Source organism: Natator depressus, chromosome 4, assembly GCF_965152275.1.
Source record: "Natator depressus isolate rNatDep1 chromosome 4, rNatDep2.hap1, whole genome shotgun sequence".
NCBI classification, from domain to species: domain Eukaryota; kingdom Metazoa; phylum Chordata; order Testudines; family Cheloniidae; genus Natator; species Natator depressus.
This window is the reverse complement of record NC_134237.1, coordinates 9,924,874-9,948,668: the sequence shown is the minus strand read 5'-3', so window position 1 is coordinate 9,948,668 and position 23,795 is coordinate 9,924,874. Positions and strand designations below refer to the sequence as shown.

At 45.6% G+C, this 23,795-nt stretch overlaps 1 protein-coding gene across 2 annotated transcripts in view; it reads right to left on the bottom strand.

The window, feature by feature from the left end:
- The window catches only part of CSGALNACT1 (chondroitin sulfate N-acetylgalactosaminyltransferase 1), an 85,217-nt gene extending 61,634 nt beyond the window's left edge, over positions 1-23,583 (bottom strand). The window contains exons 1-3 of one of the 2 annotated variants that reach the window (XM_074950375.1): positions 23,279-23,583; positions 22,726-22,811; positions 78-170 (exon numbers count right to left, since the gene is read on the bottom strand). The gene's annotated coding sequence lies outside the window, so the exon portion shown is untranslated. The remainder of the gene's footprint in view (positions 1-77; positions 171-22,725; positions 22,812-23,278) is intronic. The other variant, XM_074950374.1, reaches the window with a different exon arrangement.
- Between the last annotated feature and the right edge of the window lie 212 nt (positions 23,584-23,795).

Below are 23,795 nucleotides of genomic sequence, written 5' to 3'. Positions count from 1 at the left end.
ACTGCAGGCAGAAGTCCAGCAGCAGAGTGGGGGCTGTCCACTTTTTTTGCACTGAATGTAGCAGTATGATTACCTACCTTGTGGGCCGGTGGCATTTGTGTGAAATCAGGAGAAGGAACTCATGGCCCTCCAAGACTGGAGTACAGGCTCTTGAGACCAGAGTGGCTGAACTGGAGGAGATAAGGGAGACAGAGAGGTACACAGAGGAGACTTTCTGGGACGCAGTAGAATGGTCCCACCCCCAATCTGGAAGCTTCTGTGCTGCTGAGGAGAATGAAAGTCTTTGTGAAGGAGAACATCAAGCTGGAGAGGAGGGAAATGATCCCATTATTGGGACCCTCCCTCCAGATGATGCCATGGTATCCTCTCGCACTGAGGCTACCCCTCGGGGGGGGGGAGAGGGGAGAAGCGAGCCCTCATGATTAGTAAGAGACAGGCAATAGTTATGGGAGACTCGATTATTAGAAATGTAAATAGTTGGGTTTGCAATGACCAGGAGAACTGCATGGTAAACTGCCTACCAGGTGAGAAGTTGCAGATCACTGAAGACATCTAGACAGACTTATATGCAGTGGTAGGGGGAAACTGGTGGTTGTGGTACATGTAGGTACCAATGACATAGGGAAGGATCTGAGAGCGGTCTTGGAGGCCAAATTTAGGCTGCTAGATAAGAGATTAAAGTCCAGGACCTTGATGGTAGCAGTCTCTGAAATGCCTCCAGTTCCATGACCAGGGCCAGTTAGACAGGCAGAACTGCAGGGTCTCAGTGGGCATATGAGACGATGGTGTAGGGATGAGGGTTTTAGGTTTATTAGGAACTGGGGAAGCTTTTGGGAAAAGAGGAGCTGTACAGGAAGCATGGGCTCCACCTAATCCAAAATGGAACCAGACTACTGGCATGTAAAATTAAAAATGTTTAAACTAAAGGGCAGGGGGGAAGCCAATAAGTGTGGAGGAGCACACGGTTCAGACTGACATCCCTTAGGGGAGGATCTATTAGCAGGATTCTCTATATCCTAGAGAAGAGCAGAGCATAGATGCCGACCCCATGGGTGCTCCGGGGCTGGAGCACCCACAGAAAAAAAAAAAAGTGGGTGCTCAGCACTCACCGGCAGCCCTGCGGATCAGTTCCTCCTCCTCCCCCCAGCACCTCCTGCCTGCCAGCAGCCCCGTCAATCAGCTCCTCCCCCTTCCTCCCAGCACCTCCCGCCCACCATGAATCAGCGGTTTAGTGGGGGGCAGGAAGAGAGGGGGGGTGGGGGCTTGGAGGAAAGGGTGGAGTGGGGGCTGGGCCTGGGGTGGGGCATGCTGGGAAGCGCAGCTGCCAGGAACCCTCTAGCTCTCTCTCCTTCCCCCAGTAGTGTCTTCTATATGCAAACTGCGGTCTGCTGAGTCTAGTGGCCCCTAGTGGCGGCCAGCAGCACTGCAGCCCATTTCAGTTAATTTCTGCAAAATTCTGCATTGCGCAGTGGAACAGAATTCTCCCAGGAGTAGATAGTTAAGTCCAAAGCAGACTGTGAAGAGTTACAAAGGGATCTCACAAAACTGGGTGACTGGGCAACAAAATGTCAGATGAAATTCAGCATTGATAAATGCTAAATAATGCACTTTGCATAGACAACCCATGCCTGCTGACAGCGTTGGGGGGGGGGGGGGGAGGGGTGGTACAATCCCAGAACAGCTTGAGACACACATACGCACACTCGGCAGCCCTCTCCCTCCTGGAAAGCAGACCGCCCCCTCCGGGAAAGCAGCAGAGCCTCCAAGCAGCTCCCAGATGTTCCTCTGCTCCTGCTTCTGCCTCTCCTTGCCCAGGGCAGCTTGCTGGCTTAGCTGCTCTGCAGGGAGGGGGCCCGGCTGCACCATGTGACCAAAAAAACTGGGGAAGGGCATATGTGACCCCGCATGCCCTCCCTGCCATGCATCGCCTCTGGCACTTTGGAAAACATAATCCCCACTAAGTATACATACAAAATGATGGGGTCTAAATTAACTACTTAAAGATCTTGGAGTCACTGTGGACAGTTTTCTGAAAACATCTGCTCTATGTGCAGCAGCAGTCAAAAAAAGCTAACAGAATATTAGGAGCCATTAGGAAAGAGATCGTAAGACAATACAATAAAATCATAATGCCACACGATACAAACCCACCTTGAATACTGCATGCAGTTCTGGTCACTGCATCTCAGAAGAGATTTCAGAATTGGAAAAAGTACAGAGAAGGGAAACAAAAACAATTAAGGGTATGGAAAAGCTTCCTTATGAGGAGAGATTAAAAAGTCTGGAACTGTTCAGCTTGGAAAAGAGAGGACTAAGGTGGGATGTGGTAGAGAGCTCTAAAATTATAAATGGTGTGGAGAAAGTAAATAAGGAACTGTTATTTACACCTTCCCATAATACAAGAACCAGGGATCACCTAATGGAATTAACAGGCAGCAGGTTTAACAAAACAAAAAGTATTTCTTCACACAACGCACAGCCAACCTGCGGAACTCAATGTCGGGAGATGTTGTGACGGCCAAAAATATTACTGGGTTCATAAAAGGTTTAGATAACTTCATGCAACCCCATGCTCTGGGTGTCCCCAAATCTCTGACTGCCAGAAACTGGGTCTGGATGACTGGGGATGGGTCACTCAATGATTGCCCTGTTCCGTTCATTCCCTCTGAAGCATCTAGCACTGGTCACTGTCAGAGACAGGACACTGGGATGGACCATTGGTCTGACCCAATATGACCATTCTTAAAGTGCTTCCCTATTGCCACCAGCATCAGTTCTGTTGTGTCTGATTAATTCTGGGCTAGCTGCTTAACTTGCATGGGAATCTATAGTGGAGACCTCTGTGTTGGATGAAAGCAAAATATATCTTCATGCTGGTTTTAGCTCAAGATAGCTCCATGCAATGAATGGGTGTGTGAGGCCTGTGTGCATCCAAAAGCAGCATCCGGGCCTAATGCTGATTTAGGTGGCTTGGTACTGAGCCCCTATCTGCCTTTTTCACCTGTATATTTGATCAGTCCTTATTTAACTCTCTCCATATTCTATCTGTTTTCTGATCTGGAAAACTGCCTTCTGAGCTCTTGAACTTCCAGATACCCTCCCCTCTCTCTTCCCCTCCCCTAGTTTGTCATACTGGTTTGACAGTCCAAAAGGGGGAGAAGGTGGATTTTAATCTGTTCCAGGGGCAGTGTAACAAGGGGTGATAAAATCAGGTCAAAGAACAAAAAAGGGAGCATCATAGCCATTCAGAGAAAAGGAAAGTTAAGGACTCAATCAGCTAGAAAGCTTAACTCAATGCAAGCTATTCTGTGTTAAGGGGAAAGTATCTTTATTGACTAAATTGGCATAGCTCCATTAATTTCAGTGGAGCTATGCCAGTTTACACCAGCTGGGGTGGGTGGGGGGAATCTGGCCCAGTAACCAAGCAAAAGTAAGTTTATTTGTAGAAAAATAGAAGGTGGTTTTGTTTTTCAAACCTTAATCCAACTCTCACTAATTAAAGTATTGTCCATACTGCCAATATGCACCACCATATGGGGAGAAAAACATATTAACAGCATGTACTGTGTTTTGCTCTAGTCCTCTGGGGATTTTGCTTCTAACAGTATCAGCTCCAACATTTTCAGATGGAAAAGTGATTTTCAACATTGGTGTCTCTTTAATAGCCAGCTCGGAAGGACCCTGTGCCACAATTGGGGAAGATGGAAATAAAATCTATTTTAACTAAGGATGACTGACCCATCAGTCAAAGTACAAACCCACTTTTTGGAGCATCCGTTTCTGCCCCCATTGTCCAGAAGCAAAAACACTAGCCATAATTTATGTAGAAAACCTTCCCTGCCCCCAAGCCCCGAACCAGCCACGAACAATGAAAAGGGTCGAATTTTAAAAGGGTCAAACCAGAAGGTCCACTACAAGAGGAGGAGGAAAAGGCATGGGAGGTAGATGCAGTAAATCTAGAGTGGTGGCAAAGAGTGGTCATTCACCACTGAAGAAAGCTGTTCAAAGTGGTTTAGATGGATTGAAATGGATTTCGGGGGTGGGGGAGCAAGTGCCCCACCTTAGGGCTCATCACAGCAAAGACACAATGGCATGCCAACCTCAGCCAGTGCCCACAGATCCACATCAGAAACAGTCTCCAAGAGGGATGGAATGCAGCCAGAGCCTACACCATGAAGTTTAATCAACCAACCAACCAGCCTCTTTTCTGGCAGCTGCTGTGAAGAATACAGTGTGGGTATAACATGCTCATGATTGCTTAGACCTGCACGTTAGGCCTTGTCTACATTGGCAAGTTTCTGCGCAGTCAAGCAGCTTTCTGCAGTGTAACTCCCGAGGTGTACATACTGCCAAGCCACTTTCTCTGCAGAAACTGCACGGTTGCAGCGCTGTAAAAAAGCCACCCCAATGAGAGGCATACAGCTTTCTGTGCCAGGGCTACAGCGCTGCGGTGCCAGTGTAGACACCGTGGTCGATTACAGCCCTGCGATTGGCCTCCAGGAGGTGTCCCACAATGCCTGTTCTTGCCTCTCTGGTCATTGGTTTGAAGTCTACTGCCCTGCCCTCAGGTGACCAACCATCAGCACTACCCTTTAAATTCCTTGGGAATTTTGAAAGTCCCCTTCCTGTTTGCTCGGCAACACGTGCAGTGGTCTTAGCGCATCTTTCCAGTTGACCATGGCTGCTCCGTGCACCAGGTGATCCCCTGCTTGGAGCAATGCTGAGGTGCTGGACCTCATCAGCATTTGGGGAGAGGAGGCTGTGCAGTGCCAGCTGCTCTCCAGCCATAGGAATTAGGATACCTGCGGACAGATACCACGATTCATGACAGAAAGGGGCCATGACTGGGACACATTGCAGTGCAGGGTCAAAGCGAAGGAGCTGTGGGACGCCTACCACAGGGCGTGGGAGGCAAACCACTGCTCTGGTGCCGTGCCCACGAGCTGCCAGTTCTACAAAGAGCTGGATGTGATACTTGGTGGCGACCCCACCTCCACTATGAAGAGCCCCATGGATACTTTGGGGGCTCATGTGCCAGTCAAGATTGGACCGAGCCAGGAGGAAATCTTGGATGTGGATAAGGAGGGGAACCCAGAGACAGAGGATGACTCAGTGTTCAGAGATGCATGCAGCCAGGAGCTCTTCTCTACGATGGAGGTGGCTAGCCAGTCACTGAGGTTGGAGCTTGGCAAAGCGGAAACAGGAGGAGGCGGCCCCTGGTAAGTGGCTTTGATTTTGGGAATCGCTGAAGCGAGTTGTTGGGGGAAAGAGGGTCGCAGAAGGCCGGCTTGTTTTCTGTGTGCTGAGTTTGTGGGGAGGAATTTGCAGAAAGCAGGATTGTGTCTGTGTGATATGTGTACTATCAAATGCCAAGTCAGAGTGGCGGGACAGGGTGTTGATGGACGCCTTCACTTCATGTGAATCTGCCTCAGATCTCCACGAAACTCTCATGGAGATACTGGGCAATCCGGTGCTGCAGGGTCTTTGGCAGAGCTGCCTTGTTTCTTGCCCCATTAAGGGTAAATTTCCTGAGCCACTCTGCCATCACTGGTGTGGGGGGTGACACCATAGCTGCACACAGGTGAGCCGTGTAAGGGCCAGGGCAGAAGCCGCAGTCTTGGAGAAGATCCGCGCTTGATTCCCTGCTCACCCTCAGCAGCAAGATATCTTCCATAATGATCACCTCCTGTGGAAAGTGCGGGGACAGGAATGATTTTAATGCCCCCTGTACAGTGCTGGCTCTCCTCAAGAGCCACGTGCCGAGTATTGTCCTGGAACACCGATTTCCCCTACCCCTGTGGTTACTCACCATTTTGGGGGGTCTTGTGGCTCATGTGTGCTTGTCTGGGGTCAGCCAATTAGTGATAGGTATGTGAATAGTGGTTGTGTTTTTAAACACTGATACAGTGGTCTGGGTGTTGCCAAAATGCAACATTTTACACAAGCACTATTGCTTGCTTCACAGATACGGCCGTGAGATCCCAGCCTCCCTTTTTGTTATTGACAGCTGAACGGCTGCGCAGGATTAGAAAGCAGCCATGAAAATGTAGAGAGGACCTTCTGTGAGATGTCATGCTGCACTCCGCGGCAGTAAAACTAGAACTGAAGGAGTGGCAGGACAGTGAGAAGAGGGAACAAAAGGAGAACACAGCACACCAGAATGAAGCCATGGAGCGTCTCTTAAATGTTATGGAATAACAAGCGGTCATGCTCCAGGAGCTCTTAGCATGGCAAACTGAGCACCTCCGCACCTGCCCTCCCTTGCATCCGCTGTTGCAAAACTCTTTCCCATGCGCCCCCCAGACGCTGCCAATACACTCCTGTCAATATCCTTGTTCCAGGCAGTACCCGCTGCATTCCACACCTGCCCTGTGACAGTCCAGCCCTGTGGATTCCCAGTACCCACTGCACTCAACACCCATTCCTCTGCAGTTTAGCCCTGCTGAAGTACAGTACCCGCTGCACTATATTCCAAAGAACAAAGTTGCATATGATATCTGGACATACACAGATCTTTAATCATACCGGGACCCCACCTCTTCTTAGGACCCTCCCTTCCACCATCCCCCATAGTGCCGATGTGGTGGTGTTTTTTAATAAAAGAATTGTTGTGGCTTGAAAGCAATCTTTATTCTATTAATTGAAAGCAGAGAGAGCTCTGCAAAGCAACAGGCAATTTTCTTAAACCTTCACAGTGCATCGTCCGCACCAATCACAATCACCTCCTGGCATTACAAGCGCTGCACTCGTGAGCACAGCAACAAATATTAATGGCCTTCAGCTTCAAATTGCTGCCTCAAGGCATTCCTGATCCTTATGGCCCCATGCTGCGCCCCTCTAATAGCCATGGTCTCTGGCTCTTCAAATTCAGCCTCCAGGTGCTGAGACTCAGTGGTCCAGCCCTGAGTGAAGCTTTTACCCTTCCCTTCACAAATATTATAGCACGTGGCTATAACCACAGGAATATTGTCATCGGCTAGGTCCAGCCTCCCATATAGGCTGTGCCAGAGGGCCTTTACATGGCCAAAAGCACACTCAACAGTCATTCTGCACTTGCTCAGCCTGTTGTTGAACCGCTCCTTGTTGCTGCCATGTATGGCTTCATAAGCCACAGCATTAAGGGGTAGGCAGGGTCTCCCAGGATCACAATGGGCATTTCAACTTCCCCTACAGTGATCTTCTGGTCCGGGAAGAAAGTCCCTGCTTGCAGCTTCCTGAACAGGCCAGCATTCCGAAAGATGCATGCATCATGCACCTTTCTGGACCAGCCCATGTTATTGTCCGTGAAACACCCACAGTGACCCACAAGTGCCTAGAGAACCATCGAGAAATACCCCTTACAATTAATGTACTCGGTGGCTAGGTGGTTTGGTACCAGAATTGGAATGTGCGTGCCATCTACCACCCCTCTGCAGTTAGGGTAGCCCATTTGTGCAAAGCCATCCACAATGTCACGCACGGTACACAGAATCAGAGTCTTTTGCAGCAGGATGCAATTAATGGCCCTGCACACGTCCATCAACACGAGTCCAACGGTCGACTTTCCCACTCCGAACTGATTAGGGACCGATCGGTAGCAGTCTGGAGTAGCCAGCTTCCACAGTGCAATCGCCACATGCTTCTCCAATGACAGGGCAGCTCTCATTCTTGTGTCCTTGCGCTGCAGGGCTGGGGTGAGCTCATCACATAGTGCCACGAAAGCGGCTTTCCTCATCCGAAAGTTCTGCAGCCACTGCTCGTCATGCCAGACGTGCATGGTGATGTGATCCCACCACTCACTGCTTGTTTCCAGAGCCCAAAAGCAGCGTTTCACTGTGGTCAGCACCTCCGCGAATGCCACAAGCAATCTCATGTCATAGCTACCATGCGTGGCGAGATCAATGTCGGACACCTCTTGCCTTTGTAGTTTAAGAAATAACTCCACTTCCACCCGTGACATGTTAGCGAGAGCGAGCGAGCAGCATATTGGTCAACAATGCCAGATCCATTCCTGCAGACCAAAGAGGCAGAGCGCGTGCTACACAAACCGTTGAAAGATGGCGCCAAATGCAGACGAAAGCACAGGGATTTCTGGGATGCGAAGCAATGCATCACGGGGCATTGGGAGAGGAACCAGGATGCCCTGCGATCCCCTCCGCTTTCCCACAACTCTTAGCGGCAGAAGAGGAAGAGATGCTCTGTGGGATAGCTGCCCAGAGTGCACCACTCCGAATGCTGATACAAGGGCCGCAAGTGTGAACATGCTATTGCACAGGCAGCTGACAGTGTGAACACACAACAGCGGTTTCCCTTCAGCGCTCTCTGAGCGGCGATGTAACTCTGCCAGTGTAGACATACCCTAAGTGGGCTGCTGCAGTCTGGAATACGCTATGAACAGTGAGAAGCCCTGCTATATTTCCTTCTTGGACAGGGTTACTGACCTAGTGCAGTGGTTCTCAAACTTTCCAGATTACTCTACTCCTTTCAGGAGGCCGATTTGTCTTGCATACCCCAAGTTTCACTTCACTTAAAAAACTACTAGCTCACAAACTCAGAAATAAAAATACAAAAAAGTGCCACAGCACATTATTCCTGATACATTGCTGACTTTTTCATTTTTACCATATAATCATTAAATTACTCACGACCCCCTAGGTTGAGAAACACTGATATAGTATCTAGAGCAGTATAAACAAGTCATTGTCTGTATGAAATTTTAGTTTGTACTGACTTCGCTAGTACCTTTTATATACCCTGTTGTAAAACTAGGCAAATATTTAGATGAATTGATGTACCCCCTGCATGCCCCAGGGTTATGCGTACCCCTGGTTGAGAACCACTGGTCTAGTAGACGGGGGGAAGCTGTAGATCTGGTCCATCTTGATTGTCATAAGGCTTTTGACATAGCTCCACATGACAGTCTCATGAGCAAATTAGGGAACTATGAAATTACTATAAGAAGGCTGCACAACGGGCAGAAAGACCATGTTCAAAAAGAGACATTATCAGTGGCTCGTTGTCAAACTGGGGGAGTGATCTAGTGGGGTCATATGCAGGGCATGAGCCACGTCTCTCTCTTTTTTGTAAAGAAAGTCACTCTTTTAGCTTGAGAGCTTCTAAGGTCCCATCAAAGGCAAAAGCCAGATGCAACCCTAATTGTACGAGGACACCTCATTTCCCATATTAAAAACCTGTAGCATCTCCCAAGCTCACCTACTAGCATCTGATGCTCCCATCCAGCAAAGCACTTAATCACGTGTGTCAGTTTAAGCATAGACAGGGTGACAAGATAGCTAATGTGAAATGTAAGGACAAGGGGTGGGAGGTAATAGATGATTATATAAAGATAAAGCCCCAAATATAGGGACGGTCCCTATAAAATTGGGACTTCTGGTCACCCTAAGCATGGAAATGATCCCATTGGCTTCAATTGTCTCTCTTTCTTGCTTAAAATTTTACACATGCTTAAATGCTTTGCTGAATCAAGCCTAAAAGACCTAAACTTTTGACATAGATCTGCTACTGGCCGCACTAACCAGTTTGGCTGGAGATACTTGTCAGTAGGTGAAGAGTAGAGAAGAGTGCATCAGGAGAGAGTGAATCGTTGCTTGGCACTGAGATGAAGAATGGCAGCGCATTTCTGAAATGCTAACAAGCATTAATTGTACCTGCTGCGTTAGCACACACAGATTTCAATCTTTCTTCCAGGGCAAAGAGGTCAGCAAACTAGTCTGGAAGACAGCCTAAATCAATTGGTAGATCAAAGGAAAAGCAGCAACGGTTATGGCACAGATGACTTGAACCTCAGTAATAGACTATCATTTAGCTGTGCAAGCCAATACTCCCTGGCATCATGAACTGGTAGGCACAGAGCCTAAACTAATGTGCTGGACACAACATCTTCAAAACATCCACGTCAAATACCAAAAAGAAAACCCAGTTTTTCCACTGACTGTATTGTTATGCACAGTATCAAGAAATCCTCCCTGCCTCAGGCACAATGGAAGTCAGGAACCAAAAGCTAGAATTGCAAGTTACAGCTGCAGTGGAGCAAGCAAGAGAAGACGCGTAAGCCACTAAGATCATAACTAAAACCTTTAGCATGTCACAGTAAATCAGAATCAAATACTGCAGCTGCCTTTGTTTAGTGGCCAGATAATTATATCACCAAGAACATTCATAGTTCTGCATCGTAAGAAAAGGAGAATTGTAGCCAGACCTTGGTCCTAATCCCTCTGAATTCACAGCGGAGTTGTTTAGAAAAATGAAAACAACCCCCCTACCTCTTAGCAAGACTTTCCTTTTGATTGCCAGGGTTATACCCATGACATACTCAATAGGCCATCTCCTCAGTGGATGAACATTGGGATCATTACAATGGCTTCAACAGAGCCACTTCAGTGTATACCAGCTGAGGATGTGGCCCCATGAGTTCCACAAAAGAACCCAAATGGTCATGCAAAGCTTGGTGGTTTGGCTGACCAAATAATCCCGAACAAAGAGAAAGGGATGCACTCGAGAGGCGTAACACACAGCAAATCTATCGGCTCAGCTGTTCCCCTAGCTCCAAACCTTCCTTTGGCAGAGTCTCCCTTAGCTCTCTAATCACCTTCAGGGAAAGCTTGCCCATGCTTTATAGTCCTCTTGATGGCAAGGTGCAGCCCAGCTGTCCTCTCCCAGTTCCCCTAAGATGAAGAAGGAACTCCCTTGGATCTGAGCTTCCCCAGGGCAGGAGAGGGCCTCTCACTTCCCCCTTGGTCTCCTGATGCGCAGCGGCACTTTCTTTTATTAGTAAAATTGAGATGAAAGCTGTGAGGGACCCCCCTCTGGAGCCTCAAACAACCTGTACCCCCCAACCCCAGCAATCAAATCTCAGGCTAACTGCCTGCAAGGCTTCAATAAGGAAATATTCATCAGTGCACGACTGGGTAGAAGCAATATGAAGCAGGGTGGGGACTGACTTTCTCTGCAGCATTACTGATTGCCCACTGTGGCAGATGGGATACATACTGCCACGTACCAGTGAGGGGGGGTGGGATTCCCTAGGCCAGTTTCTATCTTCTTACATATAATGTCTCCAGTTCTCCTCCTCCACCTCCTTCCATTGCTCTGGCTGAGCAGATGAGGAGAGGGAGGTGCTAACAGCTTTCACTAACAGCACTTAATTGAATTTAATTTTGCATGTATTGAAAGATCTTTACACCTCCTAGCTCAGCAGCTCCACATGGTTTTAGAAATATTCTCAGACAAGAAGCTACACCGAACTGGAGCTAAAGGTGAGAGTACAGATGAGATTATGATACGTCAGCAAAGTGAAGATGTGTTTGTAGCACAAGTAGACATGCTCACATCTCGTGTGGTGGCACGGGCTTGTACTTGGGCTAGCCACCCAAATACAAGCCCACCAGGGACCCTGGGTACCTAGCGGGTTGCTAGCCCATGCTGAAGCCAGCGTCAGCAAGTCTTCGCTACGATTAAAGCTAGTGCAGGTATGTCTATCTGTGGTACAGTCACATCTCCACTTGCAGTATGGCCATTCACTATGTGTCTAGCTCACTTTTGAAAATAGGGATTAGGCACTTTTGAAAATTTTGTCCCATTCAAAAAAACCTCCTCTCTTTTTTTGTCAAACTTTGACAATTTGAAATTTCAGAATTTGAAATATGGCAACCAGCTCTCGCGTATGTATATATAATTAAATTAAGGGTAAAAAAATATTACATGCATGTTGTAATTACCCTCAAACCAAGCATTACAATCCTAGAAAATTCTGAGTTAAGGTTAAATTTAAAACAAATCCAAACAGGACCTCATCCTGAATATGAAATGACTCTCCCAAGTGAGAAAAATTCAGTGGTGAAGACTGACCAAAGTCTGACAGCAGATATATCACCTGACAAACTGCTTATCTAGCCTCCTGAAAGTCTGGAGCTTGGTCCTGCACTGGGTCAATGGGAGCTTTAAGGTTGACTTCCATGGGAGCGGGAGCAGGCCAATAATGCCTTCATACACTAATGAAAGAAGGGAATTACCAAAATTTAGTCTCCCCGAGGGCTGCGCTATTTCCAAACCAGTTGAAAAGGAAACTCATAATGCATTTGTCAGACCAAATGACAGGGAGGAGTTCTGTAAATGACTACAGTCTGCCAATAATTGCAATAGCATCTGGTGGTTATCGATAACTGGAATATGGAAGCATTCCGATCAACAGATACCCTCTGGAGTAGTCCTCTCTGTCCACTAATGCCGTCATCCTCCTGAGGGATTCTATTTCCAAAGACTCATCAAATTTAGAGACAGAAAAATCCTCAGATTATAGAGTCCATCTGCCTACAAATGTAGAACAGTCCCCTGAAAGAGAAGGGACTGGATATTAAAGTGCAGTTCTGCTTTGAGAAGTGACTCTATAAAAATGGCATTGTGGGTCCTCTGTTTATCTCCTCTTTGTGACTTCCTGATCAAACTTGCATTGTACAAGCAAAGTGATGTTGTTTCTGGACTACCTCACCCTGGGATCTGAGAGCAATGCTGGATTCTTCCGTCACATGCATAATGATTAGTACTAAAAGTTTAGCTACACCGGTGCAGCTCCAGATTATGCTCTCAGTGCCTCCTGTGCAACCTCAGTGCAGGCTTCTATCTGTACACCCACTCCTGTTACTCAGCCTTCCTTCTCCCTCAATGCCTCCTCTCACTGATCGGTCTCCTCTAAAACTTGAATCTTACATCTTATACCAACATAAATATTAAGTACCAGAAGCAGAAAGTCAGGAAGATGCCGAAGCCCTCTGCATCAAAGATGCTAGACCCTATTGCAAATGACAACATCTACAGCTCTGCTCTCTGGAGAAAAAAAAAAAAATGTAAGCACCATCTGACTTGATTGCTTATTTAGTGGAAAAGAAAACCAGCAAACTGACTGCTTCAATCGACTGTGGGGTTAGAGACAGTGCTTAATTTGTAATGAAAGAGGTGCCGGGGCTCAAGCAATTTTTTACATTCGTAACTGATGCACCAAGCCCAGAGGTGCTGGGGCTACGAACTGCCACGCCTAGAGGTCCTGGGGCTCAGCCCTGGCACAAATTAAGCGCTGGTTAGAGAGTTCAATGAGAGTGGAAGTAAATTCAGGAACTGCCAGACTCTGGACCGCCAGAATGGAGGAATACATGGCACAGTTAAAAGGGGAGACTCATCTGAGAGTAAGATTGAATTTCTCAGAGAAATTCAAAGACTCTGAAATTAGGGATCAGTATAAAAATATGCACATCACTCAAATCCCCACGGACTCCAAAGGAAAGACTGCAGTAGCATTCTTCAAAACTCAGCTCCTACAGGTGCTCAGTCTAGAAACGAAGCCTAACACAAGCACTAATTCCTAAATCTAGTGACAAAAGTCACCCAGACTTAATACCATGATCCACACCTACAATACTATCAGTCTACCAACCAGCCCAAGCTCTACACACTCCAGAAGGGTGCTGATCTTTCAAGTGGCTCCATGTCAGCAGGATTTCAATCCAGCATGTAAGAAACCAACAGAATGTTCTGTATCCGACAAAGTAAAAAATCTTTTCCCCACATGGACCTAGACTCTCTGACTCACCAGACGAAGAAATGGTGACCAGCAAAGAAAACCAGACACCACATCTGCAGATTGATCTGTAGAAACATCTACATCATGCGTCAAAATCCCATGGCCACACTGTCCCTAGGGTGGGGCTGCCTTGTACCACTCCACTAGGAAAGAGTGACCCTAAAAGCAGTGTAAACAGCCAGGCATTGATCATCCCACATAGCGGGTTCCTCCAGTGGCACAGAGCTGGCACAGTGGCTCCTACACAAACACATCCCTGCAGCTGCTGTAAGGGGCATTTTCAGGGATTCCATGGACCCCAGCAACTCCTGGCTAATGTATTGGCCCCTTGAAACTTTGGCAACCAGGGTAAGTGGTCATGCGTGCGATGTAGAGCAGCCTCAGGATCTAAGGAGCACAAAGGTTGTTTAAATCCACCTTTAGAGATGTGTGCGCATGCCACACACACACACACGGTGTTGTAAGCTCTTTCTTGGCCACAGCTAAAGACCAAGGCCCCAGACTTTCTTTATACAATAGTTCATTTACTAAATGGTGTAGTGCGTATCTCAAGTCCAAGTCTTTTCTTGCAGCTCTAAGGTTGTGAAGTTAAAAACACTGTATCTTAGTAACATTAATTGTTGGGCGTTTTAGTGGGAAAGGTTATTTCTCCCTCTCTCCTATGACTTTGAGACTCTTTCCTCTCATTCCTTTTGCATTAAGTAAGTGCTTTCCATTTCCTGACAAATGCTCGGAGAGAGCTGTGATATTTGGGGGGCAGTTCATTCCCAGGGACATATATTTGATGTGGTTAGGTGTTAGGAAACCACAGGGCCTGACCACCAGTAAAAAAATCACATTTTACAATTAGACAAGTTGGAGGACGGGTGACATTTTCTTTAGGCTGTTTCATGCCTCCATGGCTAAAATCAGCCAAACACATATAGCGCTAAGCCAGCCACCTCCACTGTCATGATAAAATGGTTAATCTAAAGTGTGTATTGATTTATTTCTAATGCTCTAGCATTTGAAGCACCATTCAGGTGTGTTATATTTCCCCTTATGAAGCTCTTTATTTAAAGGCAATTTATGAAAAAACAATTTTTATGTAGGTTATTTATGTCACACTGAACAATACTGTATATCTTGTCAATATCTGTGTATAAACTTTGCAACAAAAACATTTAAACTAAAAAGAGGCTGGGTTGGGCAGATATATGCTTCCAATTATTCCTAAATAAAGTGCATGGGAACAGAGCGGGCGTCAACAATTGAGCATAAATGAAACTCCCAGGGCTCACCTGCATTAGGGATTTTTACACCAATGTAGCTAAGGGAATGTTCACTCCCAGTATGAAGTAAGTACATTGGTATAGCTACACCAGTGTAAAAATCCCTAATGCTGACAAATCTTTAGGGATACAGGGCCAGATTTTCTGGTCTGGCTAAACTGCACCCAGTGCAGCAACGATGGGGTGGAGGGATAGGAATAGAAGCAAAGGTGGATATAAGCCACACGTATGCCCACCTTATTCTAGGATTGATTAGAGAGAGCTTGGTCCAGTCCCAAGTGTATATTGGAGCAACCTAAATCCACACAGTGCATCCTCCAGAACTGATGACCTTTTAGCCCCTCTTTCGATTACTGAGTGATTGACACAGACATCAGCCACATACAATACTTACTGATCATGCTCTAATCACAATGGTCAAAATTTTCTAAAATTAGGTTTTGAAGATAACGTTTTCAAATTTTGAACAGCCTAAGCCCCATTTTCAAGGGAGTTAGACAATCAGGTTCTTAAGTCACGCAGGTGCTCTGGGTAATTTTACTCCTAAATCCTTACTCAGATCTCAAAAGTGATCTGACTTTCAAAAGTGCTGAAAACCTAAGAACTCCCATCCAATCACTGGCTGCTGTTGAGCGCTTAACACTTTTGAAAATCAGGCTGTTTATTTAAGTCCCTAAATATGGCTTTATAATCTAACCACAGGCTTCTGTTTCTGAAGATCTTGGTCCATAACTTCAGTTTGACGTGAGAGCAAACTGTGAGCCACAGGACTTCACCCATCCAGCATTTAAGAAATAGGTTACAAAGAAATGGGCATTTTTCTCTGAGACAAATTACAAGTTAGCACCGTGGGGCAGGACCAAGGGCATCACACTGATCTTGAGGAGTTGTTGCACTATATGTTAAAAAGCAGTCTCTAAGCAAGGATTGTACTAAATTCTGACTGATGAGCAAACCTCTGAAAATCCTACATCGGATCTGAGTGATAATCCAACCACTGCTTTGACATAATCCACTGGAAGAATGAGCAAATCGTTCCTCCTAAGGGAATACAGGATGTGACGTTATCTAATTAAAATATAATAATACAAATCATTATTGCTACCACTGTTATATAATTGCAACGAATCTTATACAAAGTATAATAAATGGCCGGAAAGGGTTAAGCAGCTTGCAGGCTAAATAACCCAGAGCCAACCTTTAAAGTCATGTTAGAAAGTATGTGAATGGTAATGAGGGCCATTCAATGCTAGATAGGTTTGCATTTCAAAGTTCTAGCCTATGTTGTTAGACATTAGAAGTGATACTAATTGTATGTATGTATTCATAAATGCTAGCCATGTAAACAGACAGTTCTTGTCTGGCAATATAACTATTAATTCAGAGGTCAAAAGGGCATATTAACATTTAGATGAATCTTGGGTGAAATAATGTCATTGTCGAGATGTCTCTTGGAAGTTTGTGACAGACTGCGTAATGGATAAATTGCCCTACGTTAATTTGTGTAACTAACTACCGTTGGTGCTTAGGAAACAGAAGGTTACATCAAAAGCCTGTTGTTCACCCAGGACTGTGTGGTCAAGTGGCTGCTAGAACACGGTATAAAAGATCCTTGGGTCCTGATCCTGTCATCTCAGCTCTGCTTGATGCTTCAATGCAGGGAAAGCTGAAACCACAAGACTGAGATCCCAGCTCTGACTAGACACCCTGAATATAATCTGGACTATAGCCTATGAACCAATTATGAAAGAACACTTTGCAACTACAAAGCTCATCCTCTCTACTATGAATCTGAACCTCAAGAATTATACTCATATCTGTATGTATACTGATCTTTTAACCTATACTCTCTCTCTCTCCCCCTCTCCTTTTTTTAATAAATTTTAGTTTAGTAAATAAGAATTGGCTATAAGCATGTATTTGGGCAAGATCTGGAATATTCATTAACCAGCAAGGTAATGTGTCTGATCCTTTGGGATTGGTAGAACTTTTTTATACGATGAACAAGACTTTCAGTAATCTTCATCATATTTAACTTGGGTGTCTAGGTGGAGGCCTGAGGCTGGGTAACTTTAAGGGAACTCTATTGTTGACTTCTGGGTAACCAGTAAGGTATTACAGAAGGTTTTGTGCTGTCTTGGTAAATCTAAGTATTGGAATATCCACCAGCTTTGGGGATTGTCTGCCCCATTCTTTGCAGTTCAGCCTAATTGAGTGACCCCTCAGCTGGTTCCCCTGGGATTCTGGTCACACAGGAGTTGATGACTACTGTGCCCTTGCCATAGGAACTTGTGAGACAAAGATGGTCTCTGATTGATATGGTCTTTAATACCGATATTCTCTTCTTTATTTGCTTCCCCTTCATATTTCTTTGGGGACCATCTGAAATTTGGCCTGCATTTTAATGGTTAAGGAATGCAACTTGTCACATTTGGTAGCACAGAGAGATCTTAGATCAAGTCCAAAGGATATTTTCCACACCAAGGAGAAGAGCAAGAAGGCCTGGCTTAGAAATTACCACCATAGCTTAAATCTCCCTGCCCAACTTCTTGATCCTCACTGCTGCTCTAACTTGCAAATGGTCACAAAGGGTCATTCCAACACCCTCCCAGGATCATTAGAGCTCACTGTGCTCCAGCCATGCCCACTCCTGTCAGTGGCATGCCCGCTGCATGGTTAGGAGTACCAGCTGTGCCAGTGTATGCCTACCTGGGAGAGGCACATCCACAGACCAATTCACTCCCATTGTTTTCCCAAAACTTTCTCTGCAGTTTAAAGTTGCAGGGGGCAGGAGGGAGGAAAAATATTTTTTTCCAGGAGTCTCATTTCAGAAGGATTCCAGGTTGCTTCACCATAGCCATGTTATTTTTGCCTTCCTGAATACTGGACTGATGTACGTGCATAGGTAATTGGATCGTGTTTCAGTACTCCCAAAGCAACCTAACACTAAGGATGCATCCATCGAAAATAATTGAAGGGATGGCCCATTCCATTAATGCACCATAAAAATTTATAAAGAAATGAATCAAGTCATCTATGCTACCCACCTGACAATGCCAGATCACTCCCTGCAGAATATTTTCCCGTGTTTTGCCCAACCCAGTTTTAAATGTCTGGTGATGGGTCTCCCAGCACTTCCTCGGGAGAACACCTTCCATAGACAAACAGATCTCACTGGCAGGAACCTCTGCTCTGAAAAGAGGATTCCATAAAAACGGCCAAGTTTATAATTTCTGAGCAATCTCCATGTCAAATGTGCTCAGTTTACAAACAGAAAGGCAGCTTTTTAAACTACCAGACTTGTACACTCAGCCTGGGATCAGAAAGTTCAGATAAGCTCTTTCCAGCCCACACGTCACCATCAATAAGAATAAACATGTTGTCAAGTATCGGGGGTCGCTGTGTTAGTCTGTATCCACAAAAACAACAAGGAGTCTGGTGGCACCTTAAAGACGAACAGATGTATTTGAGCATAAGCTTTCGTGGGTAAAAACCTCACTTCTTCAGATGCATGGAGTGAAAGTTACAGAGGCAGACATAGATATACGGACACATGAAGAAAAGGGAGTTACCTCACAAGTGGAGAGCCAGTGTGGACAGGGCCAATTCGATCAGGGTGGATGTGGTCCACTCCCGACAACCCTTGAGGTCATAGGGTCAAAAGCAGGGAGCCAGGGGGCGACACTGAGCAGAGAACCCTGGACAGCGCCCATTGCTCCTCGAAGGAGCCAGTGGATGAGGCCCAAAGGGACTCTGACCAGAGACATGACTTTCGGGAGGAGTGGAAAGAGGCCGTGCATTTGCAGAGCACCTCCCCCATCCATCCATCCATCCATCTCCTCCTAGTATAGTGGATGGCCACCTTGGCTAGCGCCAGGAGGACGTTGATGAGGAGGTCTTGTGACTTTATGGGGCCACAGATGGGGTGTGCACACAGCAGGAGGTGTGGAGAGAAGTGTAGTCACAGCCGAAGGAGAAGGTTCTGAAGGAGAGGGAATAGGGGTTGCAGCCTGGTGCACTCATGGTGGACGTGCGCCAGGGTCTCCCTCATGCTGCAGAAGGGGGGTGAGTCATTGTAGCTGAGTGAGCAGCCCTGGTCCAGCTGCAGCTTTGCCTCACAGTATCTCAATCTGGCCCGCAGTAAACAAAGTCTATTGATGATGCACAAAATGGAACAGAATCCAGCTCACTCACATTGTAGCTGTTCTGGGTCTGCAAGGATAACAAGAATAAAGAGCAATACCTGCTTTTTCTAGGGACAGGACATGTATTGTTCTGACTATAGGAACATGAGAGGAAGTAGCTTGTTCTACACAGCTGAACATGCATTTATTCCAGTATTCCTAAGTAAATGGAAGAGGCCGGGTGGTTGTGGCTTTGGTTTTGTTCGACTTTCTAGGGAGGAGATGTAATAATTACAACTCTCTTGGTGAGTCTCGCTGTTCTAATGAGAGCAGGATCAGCATCTGAATAAATGATTTTGCCCTTGACTTGCAATTCACCTTTTAAGCTAGAGAGACTCAACATTAGTATTTTCGGAAGAAGAAGCTTAACAACCAACCAACCAACAAAAAAAGACACCCAGCAAAGCCTGTACCAATTTCTTCATTAATTTCCCTAATGCCCATGTGGTCATTTCAGACACATCAGCCAGTCACTGTATTAAGAATGCTATGATAGCCCGGAGTTTCAAATACAACATCTGGAAGAAGAAGCTGCTGCTGTTTCAACACTTCAGCGAGACAGAGAAGGAAGAAAATTCTAAGGGCAGAGGTCAGATTGTCCAGGGGGAGAATAAGCCTGTCTTCAGTTACTAATCACTGCTGAGTGGAATCTTGAAATTATGGACTGGGTGATTTTCATCTAAATCTTCTCTCTTGAGCCGAGGAGTGCTCCAGTGACAGTGAAAGGATCTTCCTTAAATGTAGAAAGAAACAAATACACTGTGTTTCACCCCAGCCTTCCAACAGCAGAAGAGAGCTCTGCCAAAGGCTTCTCTTGGCTGCAGAATTCCAGGGGACTATTTCTATAGCATTTTGGGGGTTCCTTATTAAATAATTACAATAGTGCAGAGAGGGGTTTACTGAGACTGGGGCCCAATAGCAGTGGGTGCTGTGCAAACACACAGTGAGAGAGCACCCTGCCCTGAGAGCTTGCAATCTCAATAGGCAAGACAGACAAAGGGATGTGAGAGTAACCTGAGGCACATAGCAGGTCAATGGCACAGCCAGGAATAGAACCCAGGTCACCCACATCCACCGGACCATCCTGTTGATGCCTCCTTCTATGACCTTCCTCTATGTTCCCGTGTTCCATACACCCCTTTTGTGTCCCTTCCATCATGCTCTACCAGTCTCCTGCCCCCACCCCCAACTCCATGCTGTCCCACCTCCAGAACATCCTAGTCTAAGATGGTGGAGCCAGATTCCTTGCCACCCTCCATGTGTCCCCCAATCCATAACTCTCTCAGCCTCTTACATACTCTCTATACCCCCTCCTAGATCCCTGCCTCTCCGCATTTCCCCTGGTCTCCTATTCTCGGGTCCCCATGCCCTCAGACGTAATGGGGTTGCACGGGAAGCGAGCATCAACATTCACTACAAAGCGGCTTCTGCTGCTCCAGCGTACCGTTTTGCACTGCTATCCATTTTCCCACAAGCAGGTGCTTTGCCCTGAGGGTTGCAGCCTCGACACACCACCTTTCATACAGCAAATTCAGTTGTGCCGTAAGGCTGAAGTATTTCATGACTCCAGGAAGAAGTTATTACTGGCCAGTCATGCTAATTTTACTGCTATCGCCATGAAGAAGGGCAAGATGCAAAAGAATGCACAAACCTCTGACAGAATTGATTGAGATGGAGATAGATACTTATCCAAGAGTGCAGATGTGCATATGCTGTTCTCATCCAAGCATCTCAGAAGGAAGCATGTAAAGGTTTTGTTTTATATAAGGAAGATCAAAATGTTATGGACTAGCTAGCTGTATTTATATCAATGCATTTTACAACTACAATTAATGTCACCAAGATAGGAACAATGTAGCCGGTATCATAAGCATAACCATTTGCGCAAACCGTTCCCTCCTGCAACAAAACCCACGGAAGAGATCAGCTCCGCAGAATCTCTACCTAAGCGTTCTGTAGGAGAGGTGGGGTCTGGCCCCTGGGAGAATGAACTTCAGATCCACAACCAACTCCCCAACAGTGATCCTGTAACTCTGCACTGGCTTTGGAACTTTGGTGTCATTTATCCTCACCCTCTCCCCGCACCCACCATCAGTTCCCCTTTCAACGGGTGAAGCACATTCCCCACCCTAGAGCAGGCGCAATAGGAAAGTTAGTATAGCCCCAGTGGCGTAACACACTGGAGATTCATACCCATTCTGTTGAAAATTCATTTCAGAAAAGGTGTGTTATATTTTGACACTAGTTGATTACATTGTTGAGTTTCAAGGCTTAAGAAGGCAAAACTGAAGTCAAAAGTACGTTGGAAATTGGTTGGTGTGATAATGAATATGCAGTTACTTGTCAGTGAGGAACTCGCTGCAATCCTTCATTGTGCGTTTCTAATCTTTTGAGTTAGAGGATATATGTTCTCCCCCCTCCCCCCCAGAAGTATCTGATAGAGAGGGTTGCAAAGATTTGGCTTGATGTTGAAGAAAGTTCTAAAATCTATTGAGCCTTAACTATCTTTTTCTTAAGTTACTCATGTGGAGATATTATAAATGGTATGTTATTATAGGTGCTTGAAAACAACTCTCTGTAGCTTTGTAATTCCCCCACTAATCTTCACTGCACCTCAACTCCCACAAACCACTGAAAAGCACCTCTCCTCAGCCAGGCCTGCCCAGTTTCAAAGTCATCGAGCAAACCATTTCAGAGATCTGAGGAGCCAAAAGGAAGGGCTAGAAGGATTTTCAAAATTGAAAAAGTGTTCTGATCCACACACCCCGCAAGCCCCATTTCCACACAACAGAGTGTTCACCTTGAACTAAACTTTCCCTGGCTAAGATGTGCCACGTACAGTTCCCAATGGATTGATTTAACAATGATGAAATTACAGAGTGCGTGTCAAAAATCTCACTCATAATAACTTGCTTGCTGCAATCTTAACTCTGGAAGGACAATCAGTCTCTCCACAGTGCTAATCAGAGCTCAACTCATTTGAAAATTAAAATCAACTAAGTTAATAATTCTTTCGTTCCCCAGAGAATAATCACTCAGACTAACTGTAGCATTCACTACAATTTTATTTTCAACAATTGTGTAGAGCCAATGCCACTACCCCATCTGTCACATGAACTGGGCTCTATCAATATTGACTTGATATTTTGGAAAGTTATGAATTTCTTCATAATCCCAGGGGATTTTGAGGGGAATGAAAATCCACAGCCTGATGGAAATTATTATTTTGTTGGCTGCCTGTTTAGCTTCAGGATCTCATTTTTAAAAAGCATGCCTCGTAGGAAATACATTCAATGTGTTCTGAAACAATCCAATTAAACTCACGCACTCCCGGAAAGCCAGCACAGGAGAAGAGTGCTTAATATGGGAGTCAAAATCTTTTCCATTTTGCAAAGTTGGTGTGAGAATTGACCAGCCCAATATCCACACACCCACACTCTTTACCATGACGATAATGGTGGGGGGGGGAGGAGTGGAAGAAGAATTACCCGGGGTTGCATTGAAATAAAAAGTACAGGATTTAATTAAACAGTTTTACAATTCTGACTTGATCAACCATCTGTTTTTAATCAGACTGGAGAAAAGTGAATAAATAGCAAATAAAAGGAGGATGCCCATAAATACAGTACAGAGGAGAACAACGAGTCCATTTCAAAGACTAATTTCAGAGACAAGGAAAGCAGAATGAGTGACTTACCTCAATTACAGGCTGGAAAGAGCAATAACGATACACCTACATCCTTCCTTCCTGATGCAACTAATTTTAGGTCTTTTGATAGAAGTCTAAAAGGAAATACAAAAGACAATTGTATTTAACTGCCTTCCCTGCAGAGTGCCTGTACAAAGTAGTAATAGGCTTTTGAAGGAACACCGGTAAAAAGAAGTGAGTGAACAAATTACAACTCAAAAATATAATTCTTACAAAATAAGAGAAAAGAAGATAGCTGTCCTGAAAATTCCTTGTAGGTCTTACTAAATGTTAAGTGAATGAAACCATACAGTAATTAAATGACACAGAGGCAGACTGACTCTTAGAGTTACACCACTATTCTCAATAAAGCGACACCAGGCATCAGTTTGGCCCATTTGTCTCCATGACAAAGATGACAAACTAATCTTGCAAACCCCTGAAGAGCTAAACTAAAATTTCCACTAAGAAGGCAGCTTTGCATTGACTGGAATGATACAACTTTGCTAACTTGTCTCTAGCAAACTCCGGTACTTGCTAAAGCAACAGTTCAGCTACTGACCTGCAATGAAAGCTTTGTGTTCAGCTTCAGCATTTCCTGACGGCAAACAATCTGCGGGAGGTGGGGGGGAAGCAGTTTCATGGAATGAACTGTTAAAAAAAGAAAATCCTCTCATAAGCTTTCCCTGAGGGGGAAGAAAGAATCCACAAGCTTTAAATTGGCCAGGCAGATTTAGGAGGAAGGAAAAAAAAAAAAAAAGGCAGCTCTTTCTGTTGCGTCAAAGAGCCCAGTGTGCAAATGGAACAGGGAACGGAGTTGTTACACTGGCAAGCCCTGGCTGAAGACAGCTCTTCAGTATGCTCTCAGCATCCTCTCCCAGGGCTGGCTGGATACAGTCCCACTCCTTAGGCTCTTACGGAGGAGCCATGCTACTTCAAGAGACAATCGCTAAAGGACAGTTTCTGTATGCATGCCATTCAGCTGGCTTTACGACATAGCATGAGACAGTTTCACACACAAGCGGTATTTACTTATGTATAGGAAGCAGGGAAAACATCTATACATATTCCAACTGGCA